The 8570-nt window shown below is 52.7% G+C and overlaps 1 long non-coding RNA gene across 2 annotated transcripts in view; it reads right to left on the minus strand.

Annotated features, from left to right (window-relative positions):
- LOC110406788 overlaps window positions 3084–8570 on the minus strand; it is a 9233-nt gene continuing 3746 nt past the window's right edge. The window contains exons 2-4 of one of the 2 annotated variants that reach the window (XR_002443571.1): window positions 6896–7602; window positions 6487–6790; window positions 3084–6141 (exon numbers count right to left, since the gene is read on the minus strand). This is a non-coding gene — a long non-coding RNA (uncharacterized LOC110406788). Of the gene's footprint in view, window positions 6142–6486; window positions 6791–6895; window positions 8361–8570 lie in introns of those variants that run through there. The other variant, XR_002443570.1, reaches the window with a different exon arrangement.

Genomic DNA, 8570 nt, shown 5'->3' on the forward strand with positions numbered 1-8570 from the left:
CTGTGGGGGGGGGTTTGGCAGTAGTGAACAGGGGCACCCGGCTGCCCCATCCCCGCCGCCCGCTTCCTTCGCACGGATATTTCCACTTTAATACTTAACAAGGATTTAAAACCCTTCAGCAGCCGGAGTTTGTTGGCAGCGATAAATTTTGAATAGCTTATAAATAATGGAGGCAGGGTGGTGCCTCCGGCCGGGAGAAGGGGCCAGGCCCCACCTGCCATCAGGACGGGGCGAGGAGGGTCCCTGGCACGCGCCGCTCGGTGACGATGGCATCGCAGCGCGCGGCCAAGCACGGCCACGCTGCTCCGCGCCTCCTGGTCGTGATCACCCAGCATGCAAGAATCACGGGGTGGAATTATGGATGGACTGAGAAACGCGTGCAGTCTCCTCGTATACGCACGTATATAGAGGGAAATATAGAGAGCTGTGCACAGCCGCAAGCACGCGCGCTTGCATGCATCTCTATGGGTCAAATTGCCCACCTCTCCTTGACCTCCCCCCCACGCCTGGCTGCTGTTGAACCCACGTCCCACCCCACGTGCTGCAGATGCAGCTGGCACCCCTGCAGGCAGCAGCTCCTGCAGTGCACCTCGCACGCTGCTCCGCACTTCGGGGCCGGGGGGGGGATTTGGGAAAAGGGCTGGAAGAGATGATTTCATCCCCGCGAGAACCGGCGAGTGTTTGTGCGCGCCGCAGGGGTGCATGCAATGTCTGCTCTCTGCTTTTCCCTGGCACCTTGTAGCGAGTCGCTAATTAGGTTATAGCACCGCTCTGGCTTAATTTCCATGCACCAACGTCCAATAAATGTGTATGGAGTTTGTATGTGTGCCTGTAGTATATAAAAGCTATAGGAAAATGGCCAGACTTCACTACATTAATTCATAAAGCAGGTCATTCTTGTCTGGCCCTTTACCTCACTTGTTATTTCTATTTATTAGTAATATTGATGTTTCAACCAGGGATCAGGACCCCATCGAGCCAGCTTTAATAACAGAAAAGATTTAGCAGGAGAGAGCCTCGTAACGAACCAATAATCACAACACCAGCCCTCACGTAGTGCAGCTCACAAACAGCATTGTTATTTGTGCAATGTTTTATTTTGTATTTCACTTCTGTAGCGAGCCCAGCACCTCCCACTGCACCAGTTTGCCCATGCAAAGGCTTTGTCAAGGCTGAAAATGCCATGAACGAGTGTTGGCTTTGGAGGGCCAATAGCTCGGGCTGGTACCCATGGTGTAAGCGGGGGATGCCAAGGGGTTTGCTCTGCACGTGGGTGGATTCTGCACACAGATGGGTTCCCCGCTCTGCTCCCGTCTCCCCTTCATAGGGCTTTCAAGGCAGCTCTTTGTAATGCCTTCTTCTGCCGAAGCTGCAGCACACGATGGAGAAGACTGAGCAGCAGCAGAGTGCTGGATGAAGCAGGGGGTGGTGCGGGATGGGGGGATCCCACTGGGCTGTGAGTGATTGGGCAACGCACGCCCCAAGGGCTGGCGCTGGGCTGCTGCCGGCGCAGCGGAGGCATTTGGGCTGCATTAAGGAACGATCACACACTGTGAATGCCAAAACTAATTTCTCAATCAGAACCACTTGGGAGCCGTACAAAGCCCAGGACCACATCTAAACCAACTTCAGATTCGTCGCCTGCTGAGACATTGAACACGAGCCAGTCCTCAGCTCCGAGCCAGGATACACTTAGTGAGGGTTTGTCTGGCAAGAGCCTCTGGAACTATTGATCCATGAGAAAAAGTGATCAAGGGAAGAACAACTGTCCTGGTTATTGCCTTACCGTGTTCTCTACCAGCTGCAAATCTTCACCAGCAGAGACAACGTGAGAAGAGCTGCACGGCATCCTTCCTTCTTGTAAACTCTGCTTTGTTTCTGAAAGCCCAGTGCAAAGCTGGAGCTCCTCCAGCACCGGGAATGGTGCAAGGTGGGGAGAATCTGGGATCAAACATCACCTTAATGGGGAAAAAGGCATTACAAGTGAAGCAAGGAGTGCTGGTGGATCTCCTGTCAGGCAGGAGCCTGCATGGATGGTGCTACCTCTGGATTTATACTCCAGTAATTTCTGTATTTCTGTAATTTCTTAAATTGCGTTTAAGATGATAATATTTCCTAGAACATGGTGAACAGATTAACTGCACGCTACAGGCGGGATCCAAAACTGCTTCGAGCAGCATTAAAACCAGATGTTCCCAAAGAGCCAAGGGAAAATGTTACCTGCGCTGCTCGCCAGCCAAGGGGCGAACTGCCTGCACCCTTTGTAGCAGCGCTGCTTTTTCTGGGGTCATGGAAAACTATTGGAGCAGGCTGTGCAGGGAGGGCTGGAGGTGCCCCAGAACCACGGAGATGTGGCACTGTGGGATGCGGTCGGTGGGCATGGCGGGGCGGGTTGGGGTTGGAGATCTGAGAGGGCTTTTCCAGCCTTAACGATTCTGTGATGCTACGAGTAGCACCAGGACATGACGCGCAGCAACGTGGGGCACCCCCACACCACAATCCTGGCAACGTGTGCTCCACCAGATCCCCTCATGTCCCCGCTGTGTGCTGCCTGTCACCATGCACAGGGGCACAGGGACGGCACGGCCGGGAGCAGCAGCCCGACCTACATCAGTGCAGCCCGGGGCCTCGCTGCTGAGCATCCTCCTGCAGACACAGTGCTCAATTTGAAGGCAGCAGATCGGCGTGGGGTGGGATGCTGTCCCAGCCTCCACCTGCATTGCTCCGGCTGCCTCCGAGCGCGCTTGCCGCTGCATATCACCGCACAGGCTCCATTAACAAATCAAATTGCCTCAGATGTGCTCCTCATTATATTTCAGGCCTTACGCGTCATTATTTCATTTAAAAGATGGCGTTTGTTTTCCCTTCCCCGATGCCGCGTCCCTAAAATCTCATTAGGAGATCATCGCTCGTTACGTAGCGCGGCTCAACGCAACGTGCCGGGGGTGCCAGCCCCACCAAAAGGCGGGGGGGGGGAGGGGGTTTAATGAAGAGCCATTGGATTAGGAGTGCCAAGGCTCATTTAGGAGGAGAGGACCGGACTGTGGATGCTGACAGCACCGTAATGCCAATCCCCCTCGGAGCATCCAAAGAATCGGCCTAAATGGATTAACGTGAGGATGGAGAAGAAACGACTTCAGTTGTTTCCCTAATTCAATTCCATTTATTTTTATACGGCGTCTTCACGCAAAGCATCTCCCAGCTGCTTCATCCAGAAGAGGAATAATACAGAATCACCGCTCTGGCACGGCTCTCACCAGTGCTGGCATCGCGGCGGGAGGGAGGAACACAAGTGCTGGCCTTGAGGATTTGATTTCCCAAATCATCAGGAAATCATATGCCATTTTTTTCTCTTCTTTTTCCGATTCCAATATTAGTAATTTCCCTAGGCTTTCCTCAAACCATCGCTGTAATATACTGAGGCTGATTCTAATCTCACGCTGCTTTTATGGCACTGTAATTCCGATCTCACACTGGTTTTATACTGGTGCAGCCCCACTTATTTCAACTGAGTAAATTCCTGATTTATGTCGGTGCAAACGACGGCAGAAATGGGCCCACAGCTCTCCCTGGAGCAAAGCCTGCCTCCCACCAGGGTGAGGAAGAGGAAGATCAGCCCGTTTGCAGTGCAAATGGTGCAGAAAACTGCTGTCGCATTACACCCGGACCCTCACGTTGCAACGCGCTTTTGCTTTCTTCTATAAAATGCACTTTGTTGTCAAAGTTGGAAACCCGCAGCAGGTCACTGAGAAGCGACGCGTGGCTCTGCTGGGTGTCAGCGGGGACCGAGCCGCTTGCTGCCCTCACCCTTCTCTCTTCCTCAGCCCCACCTCCATTCCGTTGCTGCTTGGAGGATGTTTCGTTGCCTTGATTTATTCTCTGTGATGTGAAGGGATGCAGCGGGCATCCTGATACCTGCCCTGGAGGCTGCGCCTGACCAGCGCAGTGCTGGTGTTGGGGATGGTTCCACAAGCCCCCTGCAGACCCCACCAAAGCAAGACCGTGATTGCTGCATCCACCTGAGCAAGCTACGTCCTCTCTTGCTTATGCTAAGGGAGGAAAAATAGGAGCTGTTGTAACCAACGGCTGTGGGTGGAGTGATTTTCCACATTCGTTTGCTCTCAGGAAAGAACAGGACCAAGATGGGAGAGGAAGGCATGCTGATAGTGAGGAGGGATGAGGACCTTTGCTGCGTGTCACTGCTTGGGTGCTGGTCCCTCACAATGGGGGTCCCTGAGCTCCCACCCATGGTGCAATACCCAGCCGTTGTGTGTCTGTGTGATGCTCAGACAGCAAGAAGGTGAGGCTCGCTGGTATCAGCTCTCCTGTGGGGCTGGGCAAAGCCATGCTCGCTGATGACTCTTTGCTGTTGCAAAGGAGGGAATAACCTTGAGCAGGCACTGGACGAAACCTCCCCTTTGCACCCAGCATGGCAGCACTGAGCCCTATTCCATGCAGAGGAGGAAACCCTGGCCCCACGCCCCCCAGCAGAACACCCCCAGCCCCAGGCCCCAGCAGTAATCTGATAGAACCCGAGGGCAGTTTGGGGTGGGGGGGGGGAGGGGAGGCATTGAAAGAAGAGGCACTGAAAGTACACTTCCTTCAGCACATTGCTGGGGAGACCATTAGGAAAACCACTAGATTATTTTTCACATTCTTCAGCGCAAAACTACTGCGTTTTATGACCACTATCAATAACAGCTATCATATTACTAATGCTACAGTTGCCACATATATAATATTTAAATCACATTTGTGGCTGACAGAGACCTATGGATATTCTCGATCCCAACAGGCTATTACAGTTCATATCGTGTCTGTCATATAAATATTATGAATCATTTCCCACTATCTTTATGGGGGCTACACTGACATCGTCAAAAAGGCTCTGGGCCGGATACTAGCTGCATATTTATATACACCTTATGTATATGTATGTGAATGGAGGGAGATTTATTCAACAATCACCAGTAATAAATGCCTGTGATAAAGCATATTATCTTCACCCTTCATTTGCAAAGTGTTTTGTATGCAGGGACGGGGGGAAGGCCCTGGTAGTGGCTGGGTCACATCCTCAAGCTCTGGGGCAAGGCTTTGTGGTGAGGTTGCTCACAGCTGGCACAGCCCAATTGCAGCCCCAGTTGGGGGAAGGGGACCTCAGCTGGTGGCCAGCCCTGGGCCATGTGCTGCTGGCTTACACCAGGTGAGGATCTGGCTCGTGTCCCACCTGCAGGATGGGTGATGCTCGATGTGTGCTCCCCAGGGAGCTGTAAGTCTCATAGTTCACGTCCTGCACTTTTTCTTCCATCAGTTAATGGATCGGTTTCTGTGGCTTCCTTGGCAGTCAGGCTCTGGTCTGGGTGATGAGATGAAGTACATCTCCAGGTGTTGTAAAAGGCAGAACTAGACTTCCCCTCTACAGAATCTTCTTGCAAAGCAATTAATTAAACCACCGTCCCTGCAAATCGGGTGAGACATGTTCAACCCAATCCACCAGCAAAGCACAAGAGGAAGAACCTCCCCACCATCACTCAAACCAGACCCAGACTACAGCCCAGGTGCCCCAAGACCTCCTCCCCAAACCTGTGTCAGCTGCAGGAACGCTTCATTAAGGCCGTCTCCACGTGCAGAGACAGACAAGAACAAGTGCAGCTTTATGGCTGGGAAGTGGGGAGGTCTCTAATAAGCATTTAATGTCCTGCTCTGAAGGAGCTGAAAGTGCAGCGCAGTGCCTCTGACTGCACAGTGCTTTATCCGAGCAGTTTCCAATGAGGGGATGGAGGCAGCAGCGTCTCTGCCTGTCCCTGGCGTGGGAATGCAGCTCTCCAGCTCCAGCAGATCAAATAAATCATGTGCATTTCACTTCATAAACAAACATCATCAGCTTGTTAAATGCTGCTGGGGAAAAAGCACCAAACAAAGCAGGGGATTTGAATCTCCAGCGCTGAAGAAATGCTTTGTGCCTTTGAGTTTTTGTTGGTCTGCGTGTGCTCGGAGGGGGTTCCACCTTCTGCAGCTCTTTGGGTTTGTGAGGATGGGCCTGGATGGGGATGGACTGCACCCTCTCCAGGCTCTGGGGTTCTTGCACGGTGCTGCTGCTTCTGCCTCATCTCTGGGAGCTGTAAGAGTGTCTGGATGACACTGGGAAAAAAGCAACATGGGAACGTGAGCCCGTGGGAACAAGAGGTAGGTTCTGTCCTACAAAAGGGAGGTCCCGGCCTACACACAGTTATCCCAGGCAGAAAACACCCCGTGGTGTGCAGACACCACAGCAGCTTCTAATTCTCTTGGGAGAGGCAGGAGCAGAGCCCCTGCTCGGTGCTGGACCCGATGCCAAGTTCCCACCTGCGTGCAGCCTCAGGTCTCAGCCCCACGGAGCGACTCTGTGCTCTGCCCACAAGCACCTACGTCCCTCGGCCCCAAACAGCTCAAGCACACGTGGGGACAGCAGCGTGAGAGCGTGGGGATGGAGGGAGAACTGCCTACCCGACTGAATATGGGGCATCCCTTCGCCAAACCCAGCTGGGACTGAGTGATGGAGTCACCGATGAGGACAGGGAGGCCCCGCATCATCCCATCACGTAGAACCGCCTTCCTTCGGGCCTCACATTTGAAGGAATTCGCGTTGCCCAAGAGCAGAGGGAACGAGAAGCGCACGAGGCTTCCCATACAGCTCTCCAGGATGGGGGAGGACCTCCAGGTCCTTGCATCCAGCAGAGGGACAAGCCAACGACCTGCAGCGTCCACCTCTCCCCTCCGTGGCTTCGGCTCTTTGCGAGCAAGTGCACAGCTGAAGCCAGGCAGAGCTCGTTAGATGAATGGAGCATTAAAGAACTGAGGGGAGGTGGGTGGGGGAAAAAGGAGGTTTGTAACATCACAGAAATATTCTCGCTACCTTCTGGCATCTTCAGGAGACGGGAAATGTGGGACTGCATCCAGCTGTCTTCTCTGGGGCAAAATTCCTTTGGCTTCTGTGGGAGGTTTTACCCAAATAAGGACTGCAGGATCAGACCTGTTATTGTCACTGCAATTAACATTTAGATCCACATCTAACACAAACTGTTACAGGCTGGTTAGGGAGAAATTTAATTTGCTCTAAAGAGCTTGATGAGAGAGGAGCATGAAATGTCCCAGTTACGGTAATTCCTTGGGTTCGAATTGACAGAAGTGGATTTTTGGCCCCGGATCAAACGCTGCCGAGAGCTCTGCAGCCATCAGTGCCAGCAGGCAGGTGTCCCCAAGACCTGCGACTTTTGCCATGCCAACCCACCCATATTTTGGCCCTTTCTAACACCCCCAATTTTCTCTTATATCCTTACGTAGTATTTCCTTTCCTTTTTTTTTTTTTTTATTCTCCTTTGCTCCCAGGAGTTAATGCAACGCGGCCTTAAAAACTGACTTGGAGATGAAACTTGGCATTTCAGGTCCCAGCCCGGGAGCAAACGAAGTTACCAGTTATAAACAGGCTCCAAAATCTGTTTGGACATGCAGAAATTACAGGAGCAGAGGATAAGGAGGATCCAAGGCGCTTCCTTTGGCTTTAACTTCTGCAGCTCCGCGTGACGGCGAGGCAAGATGGATCCTCTCTCGGTGTTCCTCTTGCTGCAATTAAAGCCGACGAGCTGCAGCGCAATGCTCGTGCTGGGAGAGGGCAGGGGTCCTGCGCTGGGAGCAGGAGGGAAAGCCAAGAGGAAAGGCAGGGATAGCCCTGTGGGATGCACGTGGGAGCGGGGAGGAATGGGACGCTGGGGCCTCTGCGATGCGTGTTGCGATAGCGCAGTGATAGCTATGGGATAGGCTGATAAGAGCACGCAGGTGATAGACCGGGATATGGCAGCGGGGAGAGATAAGGGAGAGCGTTTTTACAGGGGGAGGTGCTAGGGTGCTAACGTTTATGGCACCGGGAGCTTTGCCAATTAAAGAATAATCCGGGGCTGATAAGAGGCTCGGGAGCGCTGGGGATCCGTCACCCAGCGAGGTGATGGCGGTGGCAGCGTGTCCCCTGGGTGTCACCCACAGACCCCAGCCCATGCCCGGGGGGAGGTGGGATACAACCACTGGGCTGAGCTGGGGGTGTGTGCACAGAGAGGTGTTTGCTGGGCCTCAGTGATGGGAACCCAAAGGAATCACGTCCTGAAGGCCACAGGGGCGCAACGACTGGGGAGCAGAGATTGGTTTTGGGGGGGGCGGTTCCCCCTGGGTTTCGCAGGTGCCCCCACCACCTACAGGCACATCCCTCCTTGCCAGCAATCTTTTTTTTTTTTTTAATTTTAATTTTTAATTTTAATGTTTAATTTTAATTTTTAATTTTCCTTTCTTCCCCTGTCGCTTTTAGTTTTTCCTTTTTTCCCCACCTTTTTGTCTTCCTGACACTATTTTTTTCCTTTCTCACAAATCAATTTTTTTTAAATTTCCTTTTCCCCACACCACTTTTTCCTCTTCCCCCCCACTTCCTCTTCTAATCTTTTCTTCCTCCCTTTTCACCCCCAATTTTTCCTTTCTCCCCCACCCCCTCCAATTCCCCCTTTTTCCCACATCACTTTTCATCAACCCCAATTTCCCCCATTTTT

This window comes from Numida meleagris, chromosome 16, assembly GCF_002078875.1.
Source record: "Numida meleagris isolate 19003 breed g44 Domestic line chromosome 16, NumMel1.0, whole genome shotgun sequence".
In the NCBI taxonomy this organism is placed as follows: domain Eukaryota; kingdom Metazoa; phylum Chordata; class Aves; order Galliformes; family Numididae; genus Numida; species Numida meleagris.